Source organism: Cupressus sempervirens, chromosome 4 (assembly GCF_028749045.1).
Source record: "Cupressus sempervirens isolate cs-2001-9-10 chromosome 4, ASM2874904v1, whole genome shotgun sequence".
Classification (NCBI taxonomy): domain Eukaryota; kingdom Viridiplantae; phylum Streptophyta; class Pinopsida; order Cupressales; family Cupressaceae; genus Cupressus; species Cupressus sempervirens.
In genome coordinates this window covers 690,700,633-690,727,294 of record NC_143121.1, presented here as the reverse complement: position 1 = coordinate 690,727,294, position 26,662 = coordinate 690,700,633, and positions in this window count along the sequence as shown.

Genomic DNA, 26,662 nt, shown 5'->3' with positions numbered 1-26,662 from the left:
AGGCAAGTAGTCCTCATGATGTTTGGATGTGTCTTTGGAAAGCATATGGAGATCCACGAGTCCCTCCATTACCAAAGTAAATTCTACCTCCAGTCACTCCACTTGTGGTACCTACAACTCCAGTTGAGATCATACCTTCTGATGCTCCTATTGCTTCTACTGATCTAGTTCTAGCCATAGACGCTTCTAGTTCAATGCAACAGGAAACACCATGTCTTCCTATTTTAGCTTCATGGGATGACTTCCTTCTAGACATTGCAATGTTGTTTATGGAGTTTTACATTGAAGATGTGGAGACATTATTGATGACATCCATCTTGTCTTTGTTGAGGAGAATTTATCTTCAGTTGTTGCAAGGGAACACTCTGACCCTCAACCACTTAATCTTTCTTTTGAGACTGACATGATTGTGGACACTTCTTTTCAGCAATTGGAGGAGGACTCTTTTACTTCAAAGGAGACATATTAGTCTTTGGAGATTGTATTCTAGTTTCCTCAAACATCATATCTTTTGAGGATTCTTCCTACTAGTTGGGGAGCATTCTCTACCACACCTATGGCACCACTTCATCCTACAAGGAGGAACATCATTTAGTTTTCATGGTGTAGCTTCTTCAGTCATCAAGGAGCTTCTTTCATGGGTGTGCATTCATCATTTAGGGGAGGCTACATTTCTTCTCTTTCCATATCTTCATATAAAAATGATTCCTTGTCTTTAGAGTTTGATTCACTTTCATACATGGACATGTTACCTTGTTTGCCACCTTTTTTTGGGCATCCTCCAGATTGGCTTGTGACATCTACATTCATCAAGGACTTGTCAACATATGAGCGAACTTTAGAGGCAACATCCATAGCATACTACATATGAATTCCTCATCCATCTTTTTGTCCACAATGGGAAGTATCCTTGCACCTATACTTGGTGTATCTTCTTAAAGGGAGAAATTTTGTTTGTAGGCATTGGATACTTTTTTGTCTTCATGCCATCCTTGTGGGAGATTATTTGAAATGGGGTGATACTATCATGTATTTTTTCTTATGGGGGATATATGCTTGTACATGCATGATGTATGCCATACTAGGGGGGTCTTGATTACTCCATCCTTGCATGCATCTTTTGCTACTTCATCTCTCTTTTTGGAGGAGGATTTTCCCATGAGATTTTCCCTCTTTCTCCATTTTTAGAGAGATTGCATTGCATTGCATCACAGTGTATGTAGAGAATTGTATTTGTACATGGGTAGCTAACATGGCCTAGTAGTTGAGACCAATCATACATTTTCATCTAGCTTATGTGAGCTTAAGTGCATTCCTCTAAGTTAGACTTAAGGGGTGTTGTTGGTGTAAATGAGTATTTACTATTTACACTTACCTTAAGTTTACTTAGGATAATGCATTTTTTATATTAGTTGTCATGTAGAAACATACGAATATGCATAGTCATATGAGTTGTCTTGTTGACAACATAGGAGTTAGCAACTTATTAGAGCACATGATGTCTACAACATCTCTTTATGAGATACACCTATATAAACTTATCCTCTCATCATTGCACAAACTCTTGTGCTCAATGGAGGATAATCCACTCTTGGTGGACATGTGCTTAGTTGTGATGTTTATCTCTTTGTTGACTCCTAGTCATTCTAGTTTCCTTTATATATACAAGGCACTTTTAGTGTGTATTCATCCAATTATCTCATATCCAATTATCAGATATACATTATCATTTTGATCATTATTGAGATTCTCATTTGATAATCATTAGTCTCTCTTGTTCTATCTATCGAGCTTCTTGATCTTGGTGTTTAATTATTGCCTTACGCAAATTCTTACATGCATTAGAGCTATACCAAATTTTTACACATAGAAGGTGACTCATCTTTTGGATTTCAAAAATCTTATATAATTTGAAAGTTATAGCTATTTTTCAATCAGTATGTCAATCGACACTTTGTAGATAAATCCATTAGAAAATAAATAATAATTACTTACTAAACTTATAATTTGACAGACATTATATCTATGGAAAGCTGAGAACATTATCAAGAAACCCTTTTCATATCATCAAATTTGGATGAAAAAAAGTCGTTAGCTACATCGTTGAAGTCAGAAACACAAAAAAAAAGGCCAAAAATATGTTTTTGGGACTTTTTTGGTGTTAACCATGGAGGGTTCATATCCAGAGAAAAACCAAGCCTAATCGGGTACCCATACAATTTGGATTTTAAAAATCTTATACGATTTGAAAGTTATAGCTATTTTTCAATCAGTATGTCAATCAACACTTTGTAGCTAACTCCATTAGAAAATAAATAGTAATTACTTACTAAACTTATAATTTGACAAACATTATATCTATGGAAAGCTAAGAACATTATCAAGAAATGCTTTTCATTTCATCAAATTTGGATGAAAAAAAAGTCGTCAGCTACATCGTCAAAGTCAAAAACACAAAATAATAGGCCAAAAATATGTTTTTGGGACATTTTTGGTGTTAACCATGGAGGGTTCATATCTAGAGAAAAACCAAGCCTAATCAGGTACTCGATAGTATTAGGTACCCATTCCAAAATTGGGTACTCATTCCCAAATCAAATATCCTTTTTAAATTTTTATTTTTTAAAAAAAAATCAATTAATTTTTTTTAAAAAAAAATTAATTAATTTTTTTTTTTTAAAATTAAATTTTTTTTTCAATTTCTTTTATAATAGAATGACCCCTTTTTAGGATCCTTAATATGTTTTTTTAAAGGCTTTAGGACCCTTAACAATACATATAATAGCTCCAAAGGATCAAAAGGGGTCATAGGATACCTTTTGACACTCTTTGACCCATTCAATCACAATATGTGTGCTTATGGGTCCTAGGACCCCTAACCACATAAATGATGTGATCTAATGGCTTAAAATGGTCCTTAGAATACCATATGATCCCTTTTGACCCATTCGATGACATTAAGTGTGCTTAGGGGTCATAGGATACTCTATTACCCCTTTTGACTCATTCAAACACATAATATATGTTCCTAGGACTCCTAGGAATGTATTTTCTTGTTTAATGCATCAAAAGGAACTTTATGACCCCATTCAAACACATAAGGTATGTGCCTAGGGCTCTAGGACCCCTAGGAACATATATTGTCATATAATTCATCAAAACGAGTCATAGGGTACTCTATGACCCCTTTTGACTCATTCAAACACATGATATATGTATAAAGGGATCCTAAGAACCCTAGGAACATATATTCTCATTAAATGGGTCAAAAGGGGACATAGGGCACCCTATGACCCCCTTAGATCAATTCAGACACATGTTATATGTCACTAGGGGTTCTAGTACCCCTATTAATATATGTTGACACATAATACATGGAAAGAGGTCATAGGGTATTTTATGACCCCTTTTGACTCATTCAAACACATTATATATGTTATGGGTCCTAGGACCCCTAGGAGCATATGATATCATTTAATAGGTCAAAAGGGGTCATAGGGCACCTTATGACCGCATTTGATCCATTCAAACACATGTTGTATCTCCCTAGGGGTTCTAGGACGCCTACTAGCATATGTTATCATATAATAGGTCAAGAGGGGTCACATTAGCCTATGACCCATTTTGATCCATTCAAACACATGATTTATGTCCTTAGGGGTCTTAGTACCCATAGGAAGATAAATTATCATATAATGGGTCAAAAGGGATCATAGGGTACCTTATGACTCCTTTGAATCTATTCGAACACATGATGTATGTCCCTAGGGTAGTAGACCTATGAACATATTTTTTCATATAATCGATTGAAAGGGGTTATAACGTACTCTCTGGCCCTTTCGACTAATTTGAACACATGATATATGTTCCTTGGTATCCTAGGAACCCTAGGAACATATATTATTAGATAATGGGTCAAAGGGGTCACAAGGTACCATATAACCCCTTTTGACCCATTACAAATACATAATGTATGTCCTTAGGGGTCCTAGGAGCCCTAGGAACATATGATATCATATAATGGGTTGAAATAGGTTATAGGGTACTCCATGACCCCTTTTGACTCATTCAAACACATGAAATATCCCTAAGAACATATGTTATCATTTAATGGGTCATAAGGGATCACAAGAAAACCTATGACCCCATTCAACCTATTCAAATACATGATGTATGTCCTTAGGGGTCTCAGGACCACTAAGAATATATGTTGTCATATAATGGGTCGAGAGGGGTCAAAGAATACCATATGGCCTCTTTGGATCCATTCAAAAACATGATTTATGTCCCTAGGGTTAATATGTATTATCATATAATGGGTCGAAAGGATTCCTAGGGTACTCTACGACCCTTTTTGACTCATTTGAACACAATATATGGAACATATGTTCTCATTTAAAGGGTTAAAAGGGGTCATAGGGCACCCTATAACCCAATTCAACCCATTCAAAGACATGATGTATGTCCCTAGGGTTCATAGGAGCCTTAGGAACATATGTTGTTGTATAATCGATCGAAATGGTTTAAAGGGTGCCCTCTATCCCCTTTTGACTCATTTGAACACATGATATATGTTGCAAGGGGTCCTAGGACCCTTAGGAACATATGTTCTCATTTAATGGGCCAAAAGGGGTCATGGGGAACCCTATGACCTCATTCAACTCATTCAAAAATATGATCTATATTCCTAGGGGTCCTAGGACTCCTAAGAATATATGTTGTCATATAATAGGTCGAGAGGTTTTTTGATCCATTCAAACACATTATGTATGTCCTTAGGGGTCCTAGTACCCCTAGGAACATATGTTGTCATATAATAGGCCAAAAGGAGCCCTAGAGTACTCTGTGACCCCTTTCGACTCATTTCAACACATAATATATGTTCTTAGGAGCCCTAGGAACATATATTGTCATTTAATAGGTCAAAAAGGGTCGTAGAGTACTCTATGACCCCTTTCGACTCATATAAACAATTATAATATGTCCCTAGGGGTCATAGGACCCCTAGGGTTATATGTTATCATGAAATGTGTCAAAAGGGGTCATAAGTTATCTTATGACTCATTTAGACCCATTGGAACAAATAAAATAGGTCCCTAGAGGTCCTAAGACCCCTAGAGACATATTTTATCATGAAATGTGTTGAAGGGGTCATAGGTTATCGTATCACCCCTTTTGACCCATACGAACAATTATAGTATATCCCTAGGGGTCTTATGATCATAGGTTATCATGAAATGTGTCGAACAATGTTGTAGGTCATCCTATGACCCCTTTTTTATCATTGAAACAAATAAAATATGTCCCTAGGGGTGCATATGTTATCATGAAATGTGTTGAAAATGGTCATAGGTTATCCTATGACCCATTTCAGCCCATATGCATAATTACAATATGTCTCTAATAGTCCTAGGACCCCTAACAACATATGTTGCAATGCAATGTGTCGAAAGGGGTCATAGATTATCCTATCACCCCTTTCAACCTATTTAAACAAATGAAATAGGTCCCTAGTGGTCTTAGGACACCTAGGGACATCTTTTGTCATGAGATGTGATGAAAGGGGTCATAGCTTATCCTATGATGCCTTTCAACCCATATAAATGATTATAATATGTCCTTAGGGGTCCTAGGACCCCTAAGGACATATGTTGTTATGAAACATGTCGAAAGAGATCATAAATTATCCTATGACCGCTTTTGACCCATTCAAACAAATAAAATAGGTACCTAGGGGTCCTAGGACTCCAAGAGACATATGTTGCCATGAAGTGTGTCAAAAGGGGTTATAGGTTATCTTATGACATCTTTCGACCCATTTTAACAAATGAATTAGGTCCCAAGAGGTCCTAGGACCCCTAGGGACATATGTTATCATGAAATATGTCAAAAGAAACCATAGGTTATTCTATGACGCCTTTCAATCCATTTGAACAATTTTAATAGGTCCTTAGGGTACCTAGGACCTTTAAGGACATATGTTAGAATGAAATGTATCAAAAGGGGTCATAGATTATCTGATGATCTCTTTTGACCCATTCAAACAAATGGAATAGTTCCCTAGGGGTCTTAGGACCCCTAAGAACATAATTGTGTCATGGAATGCATTGAAAGGGGTCATAGATTATCTTATCACCCCTTTTGATTAATTCAAACAAATAAAATATGTCCCTAGGGGTTGTAGGACCTCAAAAGACATATGTTTTCATGAAATATGTCAAAAGGAGTCATAGGGTACTCTATGACCTCTATTGACTCATTCAAATATATGAAATATGTTTCTAGTGGTCTTAGGACTCTTAGAACCATATGTTATCATTTAATGGGTCAAAAGAAGTCATACGTTATCCTATGACCCCTTTCAACCCATTTAAACACATAATTTATGTCCCTATGGGTCCTGGGACCTCTAAGAAAATATATTGTCATATAATGTATTGAAAGGGGTCATGGGGTACTCTATGACCCCTTTTGACTCATTTGAACACATGATATATTTTTATAGGTTCTAGGACCCCTATGAAGATACGTTATCATTTAGTGGGTCAAAAGGGGTCATAGGGAACCCTATGACCCATTTTAGCACATTCAAACACATGATGTATGTCCCTAGGGGACCTATAGATGAAAATATATGTATTGTTGGAAATATAGATGGAGTAACTGAGAGGGGGGGGGGGGTGGTGAATCAGTTACCACAAAAGCAAATCCACATATCCCTTAGATGTCTTATAAAACTAGTTACTGTTGTCACTTGGTAGCCATACAGAAAAATGTTGTAACTCGGTAGATGTATTGTATGTTAACTTATTACTAATATTTAAGCATTCACAAAGATTTAACATGCATGCATAAAAGAAATAACATGAACACATAAGACACTAGATTTAACGTGGAAACTCAATATGGAAAAAACCACCAACTAACTAGCTACTAATTTTCACTCTTCTAAAGTGAGCCCTGTTATGAGCCAACCCTATTAAAGGTTACAAAACACAATGTTAGGTGTGACCTGTTAAAGGATTTAATCACCCTACTAGGAGTGGCCTTGCTGGAGGACTTTAGAAAAATTCAATAGAACTATCACCTTGTTAGAGGATTTACAAAATGGTTGTTAAACCATGTTAAGAGATTTGGAAATCACTGCTACAATTGTGAGAAAGTAACAATGAGTTGACTTGAATGAGATGCAACTGAATTGCTGATACAGATCTCTATTCTACTTCACTAGATCCTCTCTGATCGAATGCAACTTTGCTGCTCCTCAAGGATATCTGATCCTTCTTCAAAATTCACTCGCACTTTCCTTTTCACACAATCAACACACTTGCATGCTCGCTCATTACAATTTAGAATTCACAACTTGACCTTTTATTTATACCTTATAAATTGTCAAGTTAGCCCATTTACAAGTTATAATTATCGATAATCATTCAGTCGGCTACAAATATTACATGAAACAATTAAATTTTATTTCCCAAAACAATGAAATCCTTCATTGGCCTACCCTGCTTGGTAGACATTGCTCTAGAAATGATTTCTAGTGTTAACTAATTGAAGCTTGGTGAACACTGCAAACTCTGTAAAATCCTTTGAAGACTGAGTTAACTTGGTAAATAGTGACTTTCATTTTTTGATCTTGTGAGCTCAGTAGAAACTAACTTCTACCATAGAATCCTTCAATGCCTGAGTGAGCTCGGTAGAAACTGTTTCCATAGAGTATTTTTTAGGAATGCATGGTAGACTTTGGAATTTTCTTTGCTAACCAATTGAGTTTGGTAGACTATAATTTTCTTTATTGATGAACTGAGCTCGGTAGACTCTCTTTGATAACTGATATGACATTTGTGTAACATCAAAGACAACACACAATTGAACAATTGTATCCAACAATCTCCCTCTTTGGCATTTATGGCAACACAACATGTCATAGCATATGAAATTTGAAAACAAGTCTTTTCTGACAGAACATTTCTCCCTCTTAGATTTTATGCCACAATCTTCTCTAATGTTGTAATCTCCCTTTATGAAGGAATTACATAGCTTCTTTTCAAACAACAAACTCTCCACAATCAAATTCAAATTTTAGAAAGATATGACAGTACACTCTCCCTCTTTGACAACACATGCCAAAGAAAACACAACCCAAATGAGTAACAATGTACCTTGAGTACTAATTCATATGCAATGTTTCCATGACTATGCTACATCAATTGATAGATCTCCAACTTGATACCTGTTGATGCATCACTAAAACTTCATTTTAGTGAGCTTCAGATAGGGGAATGACCCCTAACTTACCTCTTAGATACAAGAATGCATCCTTAGGTAATGGCTTGGTGAATATGTCAGCAATTTGTTCTTTTGTATGGACATATTCCAATCTGATATCCTTATCCTACACCAATTCTCTGATAAAGTGATACTTTATTGCAATGTGCTTGGTTTTGGAATGCATCACTAGATTTTTAGATATGTTGATTGCACTTGTATTGTCACAAAACATAACAACTGGTTCTTTTATCTCAACCTTCATGCCTTCCAATAACTACTTGAACCAAACAATATTAGAACAATTTATTGCTGCAGCAACATACTCTGCTTCTGCTATAGATTGGGATGTACAATTTTTCTTTTTACTTGTCCAAGAAACCAACCTCTTTCCAAGAAAGAATGCTCCACCACTTGTACTCTTTCTGTCATTAATGTTTCTTGCCCAATCTGCATCAGTAAACACTTTCAAGTCTAGATTACCTCCAAATTTGTACCATAATCCATAATCTTCAGTGTCTTTCAAGTATCTCATGATCCTTTTGATTGCAATGATGTGATTTTCTCTTGGTTTTGCTAATAATCTTGCTACAATACCAACTGCAAGAGCAATATCTAGCCTTATATGAACTACATACTGCAACTTTCCAATCATTGATCTACATAAGGTCTGATCTACCTCTTTTGATTCATCATCCTTGGTAAGCTTTAGTCTAGTGCACATGGGAGTCCCAACTAGTTTACAATCTTCCATACCAAACTTTTTGAGTATCTCTTTGATGTATTTAGACTGAGTGATGTAGATACCATTCTTGCTTTGCTGAATGTGAAGACCAACAAAGAATTTAATCTCACCAAACACTGACATCTCAAATTCCTTATTCATTTGCTCTGAAAATTATTTGCATAGATCATCATTTCCTATAAACAAGGTATCATCCACAAATATTTCTGCCAAAACAATCTTGTTATCTGGTCCTTCCTTGATATACAAGCTACTGTTATCATTAGTTCTCTAAAAACTAATTTGAATAAGATAGTTATGCAATCTTTCATACCATGCTCTAGCGGCTTGTTTTAGACCATACAATGCTTTGTGTAATTTGTAGACCATGTCCTTGTTTGGATCAACAAAACTTTCAGGTTGCTCAATGTAGACCTCTTCATCTAGAATACCATTGAGAAATGTTGATTTGACATCCATCTGATATACCTTAAATCCTTTGTATGCAACATATGCAAGTAAGGTCCTAACACCCTTCAATCTTGCAACAGGAGTAAAAGTCTCTCCATAGTCTATTCCTTCTTCTTAAGAGTAGCCTTTACATACCAGTCTAGCTTTGTTTCTTAATACCTTACCATCTTTATTTAACTTATTTCTGAATACCCACTTAGTTCCAATCACATTTTTATATTTAGGCCTAGGTACAAGAGTCCATGTTTTGTTCTTCTCTATTTTCTCTATCTCTTCATTCATAGCCTCAATCCAACTTTCATTTTCTAATGCATCTTTGACATTTCTAGACTCAAAATTAGCAAGTAAACAAGTACATTTTAGCTTACTTCTTGTCATAGTACCTTCAAATTTGTCTCCAATAATTTGATCTGGTGCATGATGTCTCCTGAGATACTTGGCCAATACAAGTTCCTTGCCTTTTGACTGAGATCCATTATCTTCATTTTGAATTCCAATTTTTGGCTCTGGTTGATCTAATTGCTACTTCGGTCCTTCAGACTCGGCAAAAACTGGCTTGGTAGCATCTGAATGTGACTCTGGTTCTTGCAACTCAGTTTGAACTTCTTACAACTCGGTGATTGAAGACTCGGGAGTACAAGTTTCTTGATTGACAAATGTATCTGGCACTATATCAGGTTCAATGTAAACATTATCTCCTATAATCTTTTGGTTCCTTTTTTCTTTCTTCTTCAATCCTTTCTGCAAACTCATCAACTTTCAAATGTGCACTTTCTATGACTTTGTGAGTAGGTAAATTCAAACATCTATATACCTTAATCTTGCAAGAATATCCCAAAAATATGCCTTCATCACCCTTCACATCAAATTTACCTTTTCTAGATTCCTTCAAGATGTAACATTTACTTGCAAATACTTTTAGGTAACTTACATTGGGTTTATAGCCATACCATAACTCATAGGGGGTTTTGAATGAGTCCTTCTTCAACTGTACTTGGTTCAAGGTATGAACTGTAGTGTTGATAGCTTCCTTCTAGTATTTGATAGAAATGTTCTTTTTAATCATTAGAGTTCTTGCACAGCCCATGATAGATCTATTCCTTCTTTCAGCTATTCCATTATGCTCGGGAGTTCTAGGGGCTGATACCTATATTTTGATTCCTCTTTAAATGTAAAAGTTATTGAATTCATGGGAGATGAATTCACCACCTCTGTCTAACCTCAACCATTTCAGTCTTTTCCCTGTTTCCTTCTCTACTCTAGCCAAATACCATTTGAACTTCTCAAATGCTTCTAATTTCTCTCTCAGATACATGACAGCCATCATTCTAGAGTAATCATCAACAAAAAGAATGAAGAACTTTTCTTCAGTATAGCCCTCAATTCCAATAGGTCCACACAAATTAGTATGCACAATTTCCAAAATTTCTTCAGACTGATAGTTTTTACTTTTAAAGCTAGTCTTTCCCATCTTACCAATCTGACAATTCTTGTTAGAATTCTTTTAGAGTAACTGAGGGGGGGGGGAGGGGGTGAATCAGTTATCCAAGGTCCAAATGCCTTAATAACACTTTTTCACTATTAATGAATCCATACACTTTTCATTCATCCAAACTTAAATCAACCATATTAGCAAGTTACAGTAAATCAACATGCAGAGATAGAACATGCAAGATCAACACATAACACAATGATTTACGTGGAAACCCAATTTGGGAAAAACCACCAGTAACATACTACTTGATTTTCACTCTTCTAAAGTGATGCCCTGTTAAAGGCTTACAACACACTGTTAAATGTGACCTTGTTAGAGGATTTCACCAAACTGTTAGGAATGGGCCTTGTTAAAGGACTTTTGAACATTCACTTGGAATGTCACCCTGTTAAAGGATTTACCTCATGGCTATTAAACCAACCTAAGTCCATAGGATTTAAACTATCTATTACAATTGCTAGAGAGTAACAATAATGGCTTTTTGATCTGATACAACTTACAACATACTTTGCAGATCTCGGATCACTTCTTTAGTTCAGTCCTGTTGCTTGGCTTTAATCATTTCAGCTCTAACAGCTTGTCTTCCTCTCAAGCTTCGTCTCCTTGAGTCTTCTTACTCATCATGCCAATGCAATCATCCTTGTGGTCGTCTATCCAAATAGTATTTTTGTGCTTTCTTCTCCTTAGCACCTTCTTCAACAATTATGTTTTCATGCTTGACCACCTCTCTCTCTTTGCTTCATGACCTTATGACTCCTTAAATAGAAATATAATTTTTCTTTTTCGCTCAATTCTCCCTCTCCAATTTTTAGGGTTTCAAATGGATTAGGTAGGATACAATGTATCTACCTCATATCTTGTTCTTATCTAGAGACTTCGTCTAGGTTCCAGTTGTAACCTCAAAAATGTTCTACATGGTGTTCTGTGCCACCGGCTCATCATTCTTATCTTTCATTTAATTCACAGACTTCTAGATAAAAACCTTGTTGGCTTAGATCTGGCAAATTTTTGATTATCGAAGTAATGCAGCAACTCGGCATTATTGGTTTACTGATGCTCGACATCTCTGTGTTACTCGGCACTATTGGTTTTCTGATGCTCAGCATCTATTTCTTGGATAGCTCGGCACCTAAATAAAACTGTATCACTCAGCACCTGATTACTGTGGATCACTCAGCACTTGATATCACTCGGCACTTGATAAACTCTATATCACTCGACATCTGAAGTTCACTCGACACTTGAAGTTGAACTTGCTCGGCTTCAACTAGGAATCTGTTTGGCACCTACTAGCTTGCTCAGCTCCTTCTCTCTAATGATCTTTAGTTAGGCTTTACAGATGTCTTAGCTAAAACCTTATATCTTTGATATGTTTCAGTGTTCCCATTCTCTATGTCTTAGAGTATGTCATCAGTACATTATTTCATCAATGGCTTGACTGATCCTTCTACTTCATTTCAACATCATAACTTCAACCTTTCTCTAGGTGTTCTAGTTACATCTTATTGATTTTCTCCTCCTTGTTAATCAACTAATTGATAGTATTTGGATCACTAAAAAAATTGTCATTCCTACAAGTAGCAAGTTTGATATCAATGACAAAACAATGATTGAGAACATTCTTTACCAGTTCCATATGATCATTCCAACAATTCTTGCATAGACCAACATCAGGTTTCTTTATTCTAGGAATGCCTCTTATTTTTATGAATTTTCTTATTTTCACCAGATTATCAAAATTTACATGACATAACCTTTTGTACCATAACCAACTTTCTTCAACTTGAGCAATGTTCAACATGAACATTCACCAAGTTCAAGATAGAACAAGTTATCTTTTGTCTGTATGCCTGATCCAATCAACTTTCTTTTATCATCCAACAGTCTTTCTTTTCCATGCATGAATTCTACTTTGAATCCAATATTGATTAGTTGTGCCACACTCAACAGATTGTGTTTTAGTCCTTCAACCCAATAGGCATTATCACATACAAGCTCTTTGATTAATGAGATTCTTCCTCTTCCTTTTATACAACAAGGTTCATTATTACCAAACCTCACACTACCACCATCATAGTCTTCAAAATGTTAAAACTTTGTTTTGTCACCAGTCATGTAATGTGAAAACCCACTATTTATGATCCATGTATCATTTTTTCTCACATGAGAGATAAGTGCCATCTTATCTTCCTCATCATTATCAAATTCATCTTTCATAGCAATGTAAACAATTTTATCTTCACTACTGTTAGAATCCTTAGAATCCTTAGCCATGAAACATGTTTTCTTACCTTTGTCCTTGAATGATTTTAAGTCTTTCTTGCCATTGCACTTGTGACCTTTCTTCTCATCCTTGTTTTGCTTGTTTGGGCACCTAGCAACAATATGACCAATTTCCTCACATGAAAAACAGATTAGAGGAACCTTACCTTTTGTATTTTCTTTTGCCTCTAGAATATTTTCTTGCAAGTAGAGCTTCAACCACCTCAAGATCACTGTCAGAACTCTGTTCTGCTTCTTCTTTATTTTCTGACTGAGAATCCTTTATCTTTTTGCCCTTTTCTTTGAGTGAAAGCTTGGCTTCAAATGTTGATTCAATGTTCTTGGAAGATGGAACATAGTTGTCATAGTTATCTAGCTCAAAGGCAGTCAATCTTCCTACTATGACCTCTAAATTTATCTTATGATTTGCTTCACATCTTCTTTCCTGAATTGCAAAAACTCTGATTGAATAAATGGGAAGCAATTTTCTAAGAACTTTACCTACAACTGTTTCGTCTTTGATATCTCTTCTAGAAGCCTTGATTGCACTGATGCTTGCTTTGACTCTTTCAACATATTTAGAAATATTCTCATCCTCTCTCATCCTCATTTGATCAAATTGTCCTCTTAGACTTTCTGCTTTGGCTCTCCTCACATTATCATCACCTCCATAGATATCTTTCAGCTTGTTCCACATAGCAAAGGAAATTTTGTAGTCCTTGATATCATCAAATTCTTCATAGATTAGGGCTGATGCAATGTCTATCATCATGGTGTTATGAGTCTTCTTCTTAGCAATGTCATTGACAGATAGTGTACCAGAAGGAGTTACATATTTGTCATCAAGATATTTCAATCCTGTATCTCCAATGGAAGCTAGATGGAGTCTCATTAGACCTTTCCATGTCGAAAAGTTATCCCTATTAATCTTTGGAATTTCCCTCTTGTAAGACATCCTGATCTTTAGCTTAGATCCTTGAAATCATTCTTGCAAGCATCAAAAGCTCTGATACCAATTGTTAGAAATATAGATGGAGTAACTGAGAGGGAGGGTGAATCAGTTACCACAAAAACAAATCCACAAATCTCTTATATGTCTTATAAAACTAGTTATTGCTATCACTCGGTAGACACACAAAAAAATGTTGTAACTCGGTAGATGTACTGTATGTTAACTTATTACTAATCTTTAAGCATTTACAAAGATTTAACATGCATGCATAAAAGAAATAACATGAACACATAAGACACCAAATTTAACATGGAAACCTAATATGGGAAAAACCACCAACTAACTAGCTACTGATTTTCACTCTTCTGAAGTGAGCCCTATTAGGAGCCAAACTTGTTAAAGGTTACAAAACACACTATTAGTTGTGACCTTGTTAAAGGATTTAATCACCTTGCTAGGAGTGGCCTTGCTGGAGGACTTTAGAACAATTCAATAGAATTGTCACCTTGTTAGAGGATTTATAAAATGGCTATTGAACCAACTTTGTTAAGAGATTTGGAAATCACTTCTACAAGTGTGAGAAAGTAACAATGAGTTGACCTGAATGAGATGTAACTGAATTGCTGATATAGATCTCTGTTCTGCTTCACTAGATCTTCTCTAATCGAATACAAATTTGCTGCTCCTCAAGGATATCTAATCCTTCTTCAAAATTCACTCACACTTTCCTCTTCACACAATCAACACACTTGCATGCTTGCTCATTACAATTTAGAATTCACAACTTGACCTTTTATTTATACTTGATAAATTGTCAAGTCGGCTCATTTACAAGTTATAATTATTGATAATCATTACATCAATCAGCTACAAATATTACATGAAACAATTAAACTTTATTTCCCAAAACAATGAAATCGTTCATTGGCCAACCCTGCTCAATAGACACTGCTCCAAAAATGATTTCCAGTGTTAACTAACTGAAGCGTGGTGAACACTACAAACTCTGCAAAATCCTTTGGAGACCAAGTTAATTTGATAAACACTGACTTTATTTTACTGACCTTGTGAGCTCGCTAGAAACTGACTTCTATGATAGAATCCTTCAACACCCGAGTGAGCTTGGTAGAAACTATTTCCACAAAGTATTTTTTAGGAATGCTCAGTAGACTCTGGAATTTGCTTTGCTGACCAACTGAGCTCGGTAGACTCTGTAATTTTCTTTGCTAACCAACTAAGCTCAGTAGACTCTGTCTGATAACTGATATGACATTTGTGTAACATCAAAGACAACACACAATTGAACAATTGTATCCAATAGGGGTACTCTATGACCCCTTTCGACTCATTTGAACACATGATATATTTTTGTAAGTTCTAGGACCCCTATGAACATACGTTATCATTTAATGTGTCAAAAGGGGTCATAGGGAGCCCTATGACCCATTTTAGCCCATTCAAACACATGATGTATGTCCCTAGGGGACCTAGGACCCCTCGGGACATACAAAATGTGTTGTAGTGGGTAACAAGAGGTCATAGGGCATGCCATGACACATTTCAACCTATTGCATGACAAAATGCATTCATAGGGTTTATAGGAACCTTAACAACATACATATGTTCCAATGGGTCGAACGGGGTTAAAGGATATCCTATGTCCCCTTTCAACCCATTACATGACAAAATATGTTCTTGCACGGGTCCTAATACCCCTAGGGAAATATATGTTGTGTTGAAATGGGTTGAAAAGGGTCATAGGATAACCTATGAGCTATTTTAATCAAATACATGAAAACTTATGTTCCTAGGGGTCCTAGGGCCCCTAAGGACATACATGTTGTGTTTCAATGGGTAGAAAGGGGTCATAGGGTATCCTATGACCCCTAGGGATATACCTCTTATATTCTAATGCATAGAAATGGGTCATAGGGTATTCTATGACTCCTTTTGACATATTACATGAGAACATATGTTCCTAGGGGTCCTAGGACCCTTATCATCATGTGTGTTCTGCTCTAATGGGTCAAGTTTCAACCCATTACATGATAACATATGTTCATAGGGGTCCTAAGACCCTAGGACCATACATGCTATGTTCCAATGGGTCAAAATGGGTCATCAGATACCTTATGACCCCTTTTGGCCCATACATGAAAACATATGTTCCTAGGGGTAATGTATGTTGTCATGTAATGGGTCAAAAGGGTCATAAGATACTCTATGACCCCTTCTGACCCATTGGAATACAACATATATGTTTATATATAAGGGTCCTAGGACCCCTAGGAACGTATGTTATCACCTAATAGGTTGAAAGGGGTCACAAGATACTTTTATAACCCCTTTCTACCCATTGAAACACAAGATGTATGTCCCTACTCATCCTTTGACCCTCATGAAGATATGTTGTCGTATAATGGGTCATAAGGGGTCAAAGGTTTCCCATGACCCATTTGGACTCATTAGAACACATGTATGTTCGTAAGGGTACCCCTAGGAACATACAACATCATATAGTTCATTAAATTAGGTTACTATAAAATATATAATAATAATATATGATATATAATTAGGCTATCTCTTGACCCATTTGGACTCATTGGAACACATGTATTTCCCTAAGGGGACCCCTAGGAACATACACCATCATATACTTTATTAACTTAGGTTACTAATATATAATAATAATATATATGATATATAATTTAATAATAATATATAATAAGTAATAACTATATATAAAATAATTATATAATAAATAATAATAATATATATAATAAGTAATACCTATAGATAAATTAATTATATAATAAATAATAAGAATTATTTAATACTATATATTAAATTTTAGTAACTATATATAATCTCATTATGTTATAACTATATTACACTAGGACTTGATATAACTTAAAAATTGGTCCCCATTGCATTTACATTTGAATTTGGCACCATGATTTGGGAACATAGATCTAATACCCGTTATGAAATTGGATACCCATTTTCAAATCGGGTACCTGATCAGGCAAGGTATTATATTTTTTGTTTAGTATTAGGATGGGTGGAAAAAAAGTCAAAGCACATTATGAAACACTTTTAGACATTTCAAAACTACATATTTTTCACATCACTACTTTTTGGAACACCATGATCCTGCACATACCCTTAAGTGTATTGCACAGGATAATGATGGTTTCATTTCCATGCCCTCCTAATCTTGTAGTGGTGACACATTGATAGGCTCTGATGATTCTTGAGATTATTGAGACTAGAAAGACCTAGTTAACATTCACCTTGGTTGCTTGGGTAAGTACACAAAGTTGTGGTACCAAAAGTGGGGTATAAGATATAACTTTTTTTGTCTTTTCAAAATCATTAAATTATGAACTTTGACTAGATTTTGAAAAATTTTACACTCAAAATTCAAGATATGAAAAAAAAGTCATAGCCCTCCAAATCTACTTTCTAAACTACTGATTATTTTTTAAATGGTGGAGATTAAAGACCTCAGAAAAGGGGGCCACACAAAGTGCAATGCCTACCCCTAGTTGACACTTACCTTGTATTGTCAGATTCTTTTAGGTCAGTTTTCTAATTGTATTTTATGATTATTGGTACTTGGTTACTGGATTTGATTATATATGTCATTTCAAACTCAATTGATTTATGTGATGAGTTGTCCAGTTATTTCATGTGTATGTGTTTATCCTTTCAATGATGATATATGTCTGTTCAGTTAGTAATTTCAATTATCTCATGATGATTAGTTAGATGAATGATTTATATGCAGTTTCTATGGTTACTTACCCCATACTTGCATATGTATGGTGTACTTGTCTGTTTTACTTTATGATTGACATTTCTGATGTGGTTTAAGAAGGGAGTCGTAGTCACCTTCTAGTCAGGATCTATATGAAGTACCAGTACTCACCATTGCCTATTTAGTTTAGAATATGTGTATGTACATGCATGGATTTTATGCAGATTGCAAGTATCGGGTATCGACTTCATTGAATTGCTAGGATGAGCGTACCCTATTACAGTATCCCAATGGTATAAGTGGGGAGATAATTCTGGAGTCCAAATCCTAACTTAAGCCAATTTTCCTAGAAAGTAGGACAAGTATCTGAGTTGTTCACCCATCTAAATTCATCAAGTGACATGAATTCATGACTTTGACCTTGGAGTTTGATTTTGTTCTTTGTCTTCAGTTGGGTTTTCGTATTTAGTCTTGTGGATTTGTGATAATTTTCTATTTTGGTTAAATTAAATTAAAGATAATTTAATAATTTAATTTAATATAAATTTTCCAAAGAAAATTTGATATTTAATTAATTGTAAAATTAATTAAATTTAGAAGATTTTATAAAGTCTAATTTAGGCGTATTTATATTTATTTAATTTAATAAATATTATTTAGGAGTTTTATTTTAATAATAAACTCTAAATAATATTATTAGTTAACTTAATATATATATTATATTAAAAGTGTCTTGTGATTTAATAAAAGAGAGAGAATATAAATTTAATAAAGTTTATTTTAATTAAATTGCATAAAGCTTATGCATGAAATTAAAATATAATAAATTAATTAAAGAGAGAAAGGAAATAGTTTGTTAAAGATATCTTAATTAAATGACAAAAAGGTTATGCATGAATATTAAAATATAATAATATAATAAAAGATAAAGATCAACGAGTCTTCTTGTGTGATTGCACAATCGAAGCCCTAAATTTAGGGGAGAACTCTTTATCAGAGATCTATAACTAATTTTGCAATAACACAGGTTTGGAGGAGCCAATTTCAGAGAAGAGTATTTTGAAGGAAAAAAGAATTGCTTGTGAGTTATGTGCAGACGATTGTTTTAGCATCAAATCTAGGTAGGATCTTGTGGGTTTGCATAGTAGTTGCTCGTTCTTTGATTTCTCTATATTCACTGTGCTTGCGATTCTATTTTAAGAATTCAATTGGGTTGAAACCCTTGTATGTCATTTTACCTTTCTTCATTGAAAAATCTCTATATATGAATTGAGAATTTGAAAATCCTTGTTTGTGTCTTTATTGCTCTTCATTTTCAAAAGCATCTGTAATAAATGAAATGATTGATACCCTTGTTAATTTGAGGTTTTGTATATGAATTTTTTAAAATCAAGATGTGGGTTTTGAAAAGAAAACTAGTTTTGTTTTATGTATATTGACTATTTGACTCAGGGTTCTATACCAGGTTATATTGGAAAATTTATGAAAGAAAATAAAATATATATAAAAATATAATTATCACAATAATTTGTAACTACTATAATAATTATAAATTTATACATAATGGTAAATAGTGAATCGAAATCTTTAAGATTTTGTTTGGGGGGGGGGGGGGGGGGCTGGGCGGGGCTTTGAAAGTGTTTATTTTATTTTAAAAACTAAAATTAAAGAAAATTAAATTAATTAGTGATGGTGGGTGGGGCCACCAACCTCCCACCCACCTATCCTTCTCCCCTTCTGCATGTAGCCTACTACTGCAACAACTTGCACTGCCTACAACATATATGAGCACTGCAAGCAATGGTTCCACACTGCTCTAACAACATTGAGTGTTGCCTTGCAACACTCATGCTACTGCAAGTAGCAAGTCGAGAGGCTATAGATTATTATTTTTTAAAATGTTTTCTTTTAAATTATTATTTTAAAAAAACTTTATTGAATATTTAAATTTATTAATAAGGTTATTTTATATTAATTATATTAATATAGTTATTAATATTAATAAGATTAATTTTATTATTATTATATTAATGTCATTATAATTGTTAGTTTAAAAATAATAATTATTAATAAATAATATATTATATATATTATTTTGAGCTATTAATTAAATAATTAATAGTATTTTAATAATTTAATAATAGTTAATTCAATGGTAATAATAATATACAATTATGAAGTTGTTATAAATATATCTAGAAAGTAATTTTTGAAGGTGCTAATTGTTGAAATGATTATTTTAGTAACTTGGGTTTTACTTGATGAATTTTATTTGATATGGAAATGATTTCTATTAATTTAAGAATTAATCAGTCATCTTTTTATTATTCGAAAAACTTAGTAGTTATTATACTTTGAAAATGACAACTGAAACCCTACTTGTATATTGAATCTGAGACTTGAAATGAAAAAATGTGAACCCTAATTGGAATTGATAACTCTATAAATATTAACACTTGGAAAAGAAAATGGAAACCCTGGTTGCTATTGAATCTCTGTGCTTTGATAACGAAAATGAGAAATTGGAAACTTATAGTGAAAATTAAAGTTGTGTGTTTTCCAAAACCTAATAAATTATGAAAAGTTAATTTTTTGTATGTACTACATGTGGTGTGTGGTTTACTGATGTTGGGTTTAGGGTTGACTTAGTTCTTTGACCAGTTACAATGTTTACTAGAGGCTTGGGAGTTTTGTTTTGTGATATCATGATGATGTTTTGATTACAATCTTTTATACCTGACCATGGTGATATGTCATGTGTGTGTTATGATGAGTTTGATTAGATGTTTTGATGTTCTTTTCAGTTTTCTTGTGTAGAACTAAAGTGAATGGTATTAGTTTTTTGGTATAAGCTTTTGAGTCTTGAATCAGTTATCTTTGGATTGCTTTCCAGTTGCTTGTATAGGACTAGGGTGATATTGTGATTTGTTTTTTAAAGTGATGTCATGTTATGACATGGATCTAGTTTATGTTTACTTTATTTTGGATCAATCCTGTTAGGATGATTGTATTGGTGGAATCTATGATTATGATTAGTAATATTTCAGTACTTTCTAGTTGCTTGTTTAAGAACTAATGTGTGGTTTATAGTCATTTGTGATATTTTCCTTTTGCTAAGTTTAGGGTAGGTTATCTGTATGTCATGTTGGGAAGTGGCTTCCAATGGAGGTTGAGGCCGTAAAGAGGCTGGTGGGTAACCCATTGTCAGTTATTATAATAAGTGTTAGGATTTCATTAAATGGGTCTGAAATGAATTTATAAGATATTGGTACAACAAAAAGTCACTAGGGGGTCTAATGTATTAAAGGACTACCAGGGTAACCTTAGAGTTGACTTGTTAGTATGACTTGTCTATACAAAAGGAGGTCTAAAGTCCATAGTGGCTACTAGGGTAATTGTAGAGTTGGGTCATGCAATGACACTTACCCACTTATATAGTAGATTTGTATGTGTCATTGTTGCCTCTAGGTTTAGTCGATACTTGTGTCTTTGGAACCTTTGAGATAGTTTGCTTTCAAGTAATTCCTTGAACCTAGATGTTTGTCTGGATTTTTGAGACTGTTGTCCTATTTGGGGCTTGAGACTATCTCCTTAGTATGGTGGGAGTGAACCCTTTTCCAGTTACCACAAGGTTGGTGGTAGTGCTTTTTAGTTTTACCATTGAGATTTGATAGTTCGATGCCATGGCTAGAGTTCCTTGTTCTACATGTCCTTTCATTCTATTCTTGTGTACAATGATGGATGGTTATACCTATTATATTGTATTTTATTTCATGGATCTTAAAAGATGATCTAATCTATTTTATGATGTATATTCTTTCAGCCTTTCATACCTTGTGACCTATACAATGGATGATTGTGCATTTTGATTATTACCAAGTGGCATTCAGAAAAATTGTATATTATTTAAATAGATCCATACTTGTAGTTATTCGTTAATGTGGATGTGTTATATATTGGTTTTAGTATTAATTAAACTTAAATGTGATTCAAGATCATGGGACTCTTAAGAATTGTAATATGTTTTTACGGTATTTGTTTATGTGTATGTTATTGCTTCCGCTATATTGTATATGTTATTGTTAAGTTATTATCTTTCAAAAAAAAAATATTTGGCAAACTTAGTGAAAATTTAGGTTAATTTCTTTTAGGTTCCTTGGCGGGGCGTTACATCTGGTATCAAAGCCCGAGTTTCTACATTGGGAGTTCTGGGTATATTGGAATGCCAGTAGTTGTTAAGTAGTTGAGCTAAACAAAACTTGAATTGTTATATAATCCATTACAAACTTGAACCTAAATAGTTTGAACTAAAAAAAAAAAAGAAGTAGTGCAACTTTTGAACACGAAAGTTGGAAACTCATAACATTTATGTTCTTCACTTTTGATTTATGTCTATACATTATAACTTTTGTATTTTTCGATGGATTTAGAGATGTTGATCTTTGTTTGGAGTGTTTTAGGGGATCTATTTAAGTGTTTGTTAAAAAGATGAATGCCAGATCAATATGGTTTTTAGTTTATTATTAAACCAGAATCATATTGTTCTAAGTGATTGAAAGTGTACACATAGTTAACTTATTTGTGTTAGCTTCTTAAATGAGATTTTTGTTTGACATTGTAGATAGCACTCTTTGACTTTTAGTTACCCTATTCATTGTAGTAGGTTTTTAGGAGTAAGCCTAAGTCCAGGGGGAGTGGATGTAATGGCTACCCCTAGTTTAGTTTTATCTTTCCTACCCCTAGCTGCTTTTCTATTGTATTGTTAGATTCTTTTAGGTTAGTTTTCTGATTGTGTTTTCTGATTATTGGTACTTGGTTACCAAATTTGATTATATGTCATTTCATACTTAGTTGATTTATGTGATGAGATGTCTAGTTATTTTATTTGTTTATGTTTATCCTTTCAATGATGATATATGCATATTCAGTTAGTAATTTCAGTTATCTCATGATGATTAGTTAGATGAATGATTTATATGTAGTTTCTATGGTTAGTTATCCCATACTTGTATGCGTATGGTGTACTTGTTATGTTTTACTTTATCATTGACATTCTTGATGTGGTTGAGGGAGGGAGTCGTAGTCACCTGCTAGTCAGGATCTACACAATGTACCACTCCTTGGCATTGCCTGTTTAGTTTAGAATATATGTGTATGTACATGCATGATTTTTATGTAGATTGCAAGTACCAGGTATCGACTTCCCTAAGTTGCTAGGATGAGCATACCCTATCGTAGTATCTCAATGGTATAAGTGGGAAGATACTTTTTGAGTCCAAATCCTAACCTAAGTCAATTGTCCTAGAAAGCAGGACAAGTATATGGGTGAAAGCACAAACCTGTGTCACCTTTTGTGATATTTGGAGGGGTTACGACCGAAGTAGTTTCGGCCATAACGGTTACGGCCGAACAAGTTTCCGCCGTACATACATGGCAAATTTCTCTATTGATGTGGCATGCAATGTTATGACCGAAACACTTCCAGCCAAAATGGTTCTGGCCGTAACCCCCATGTTTCAAATGACTCAAAATATCATAAAAATAGCCAAAAAGTGATTGACGCTAGTTTTCTATGCTTTAGGGTTTTTGCTGAAACCCTTTCAGCCGAAACAGTTACGGTTGAAATAGTTTCGGCTGAAACTACCTATGTGGCATCCTAAGTGGCAGCCACACAAGCAAAAATAAGAACTTCTGCAAACTTCTCGCTTTGAAGGCCAATTTGACTTACTAAATTGAAGTTTTTTTAAAAACTAAAAATATAGTTTTATAGGTCTCGGAGTCAAGATTATGATTATATAATTTTTTCTAAATTTTGATTATGGATAATATGTTATAATTTGAAAATAGTACAAGCAGGTATTTTAAGATTCAAGAAGATGTCTATTAAAAAATAAGAAAAAAATAGTAAATCATGTTCAAAAATTATTATTTTTTAATGCTGCACTAGAGGAGAGAGTTTTCTTCAAGAATATGTAATTTTTTAAAAAAAAATGTAGATTTGATGGAAAAAGTTTGACGGGAGAAAAAAATTGTCAATTTTTGATAACTTTGACTTTGACGAGTTATAACTTGAAAAATATTAGCTGAATTTCATTTTTTCTTTTTCGGTGCACTAGGTATACATGTTGAATCTAACATATTCCAAAATCAGACCAAAATATGAAATTTTTATATATTTGTTTGATGGGAAAAAAACTCTATATTTTTAGTATTTTAAAAAAATTTAAAAATAGATAAAATTTTCACTCAATTTTTTTCAAAAAAATTATAGACATAAACTTAATCTAATTTTACACATTTCATTAGTTTACATCATCTTCAAATTCTAAGCACAAATGCCACTTTTATGTCATTAAAGTTGAAGACTTTAAATTCTGATATCATTTCTCCTTTATAAAAGGTGACACAGGTTTGTGCTTTTACCCATATGAGTTGTTTACTTGTCTAAATTTGTCAAGTGACATGAATTCGTGACTCTGACCTTGCAGTTTGATTCTATTCTTTATCTTCAGTTGGGTTTTCGTATTTAGTCTTGTGGGTCTATGATAATTTTTGGTTTTAATTAAATCAAATTAAAAGATAATTTAATGATTTAATTTATAAAAAATTTATAAAGAAAATTTGATATTTAATTATATTTAATTAATTGTAAAATTAATTCAATAAAAGAATTAAATTTAAAAGATTTTATTAAAGTCTAATTGAGGGGTATTTTATATTAATTTAATTTAATAATAATAATTTAGGAGCTTTATTTTAATAATAAACTCTAAATATTATTATTAGTTAAATTAATATTTATACTATATTAAAAGTGTCTCATGATTTAATAAAAGAGAGAAAACATAAATTTAATAAAGTTTATTTTAATTAAATTGCATAAAGCTTATTCATGCAATTAAAATATAATAAATTAATTAAAGAGAGAAAAGAATTAATTTGATAATGATATTTTAATTAAATGGAAAAAAAGTTGTGCATGACTATTAGAATATAATTAAATAATAAAAGATAGAGATCAACGAGTCTTCTCATGTGATTGCACTATCAAAGCCCTCAATTTGGGGGAGAACTCTTTATCAGAGATCTAGAGCTCGTTTTGCAATAACACAGGTTTGGAGGATCCAATTTCAGAGAAGAGGGTTTTGAAGGAAAAAAAGGATTTTCTTGTGAGTTCTATGTTGACAATTGTTTTAGCACTAGATCCAGGTACGATCTTGTGGATTTGTGTAGTAGTTGCTCTTTCTTTGATTTCTCTATCTTCTCCGTGTTTGCGAATCTATTTTCAAAATTCAATTGGGTTGAAACCCTTGTATGTGATTTTACTATACTTTGTTGAGAAATCTCTATATATGAATTGAGAATCTTAAAATGCTTATTTGTATCTTTATTGCTCTTCATTTTCAAAAGCATATGTAATGAATGGAAGGATTGAAACCCTTGTTAATTTGAGGTTTTGTTAAAATCAAGATGTGGGTTTTGAAAAGGAAACCAATTTTGTTTTATATATATTGATTGTTTGACCCAGGGTTCTATACTAGTTATATTGGAAAATTTATCAAAGGAAAATAATATAATAATATAATTATCACAGTAATTAGTAATTACTGTGATAATTATAAATTTATACATAATTGTAAATGGTGAATCAAAATCTTTAAAATTGGGGGCTGGGGGGGGGGGGGGGAGGGGGGCTTTGACAGTGTTTGTTTTATTTAAAAATAAATAAATTGAAGAAAATTAAATTAATTAGTGATGTTGGGTAGGGCCACCAACTCCCCACCCACCTCTCCTTCTCCCCTTTCGCATGCAGCCTACTGCTGCAAAGTTCATGCTACTTCTAGTAGACGTGACTAAGGAAAAACTATTTTAATTATTATTTTGTGTATTATTTAAAAATAACTTTATTCAATATTAAAATTTATTACTAAGGCTATTTTATATTAATTAAATTAATATAGTTATTAATATTAATAATATTAATAAGATTATTGTTATTATTATTATATTAATGTTATTATAATTATTACTTTAATAATTAATAATAATAATAAATAATATATAATATATTATTTTTCTATTAATCAAATAATTATTAGTATTAATAATTAAATAATAGTTGATACAATGGTAATAATAATATGTAAATATGAAGTTTTTATAAATGTATTTGTAAAGTAACTTTTGAAGGTGTTAATTGTTGAAATGATTATTTTAGTAACTTGGGTTTTACTTGATGAATTTTATTTGATATGAAAATGATTTATATTATTTTAAGAATTGATCAGTCATCTTTTGATTATTCAAAAAACTTAGTAGTTAAAATGACAACTAAAACCCTACTTGTATATCAAATCTGAGACTTGAAATGAAAATGTGAACCCTGATTGGAATTGAAAACTCTATAAATAGTAAAACTTGGAAAAGAAAACTGAAACCTTGGTTGTTATTGAATCTTTGTGTTTTGAAAAGGAAAATGAGAACTTGGAAACATATAGTGAAAATTAAACTTGTGTGTTTTCCAAAACCTAATGAATTATGAAAATTTACTTTTGTATGTACTATATGCAATGTGTGGCTTACTCATGTTGGGTTTAGGTTGACTTAGTTCTTTGACCAGTCGGGATGTTTACCAGAGGCTTGGGTGTTTTGTTGTAACGCCCCACCAAGGGATCCAAAAGAATTAACCTAAAGTTTTATTAAGTTTGCCAAACTTTGGAAAAAAAG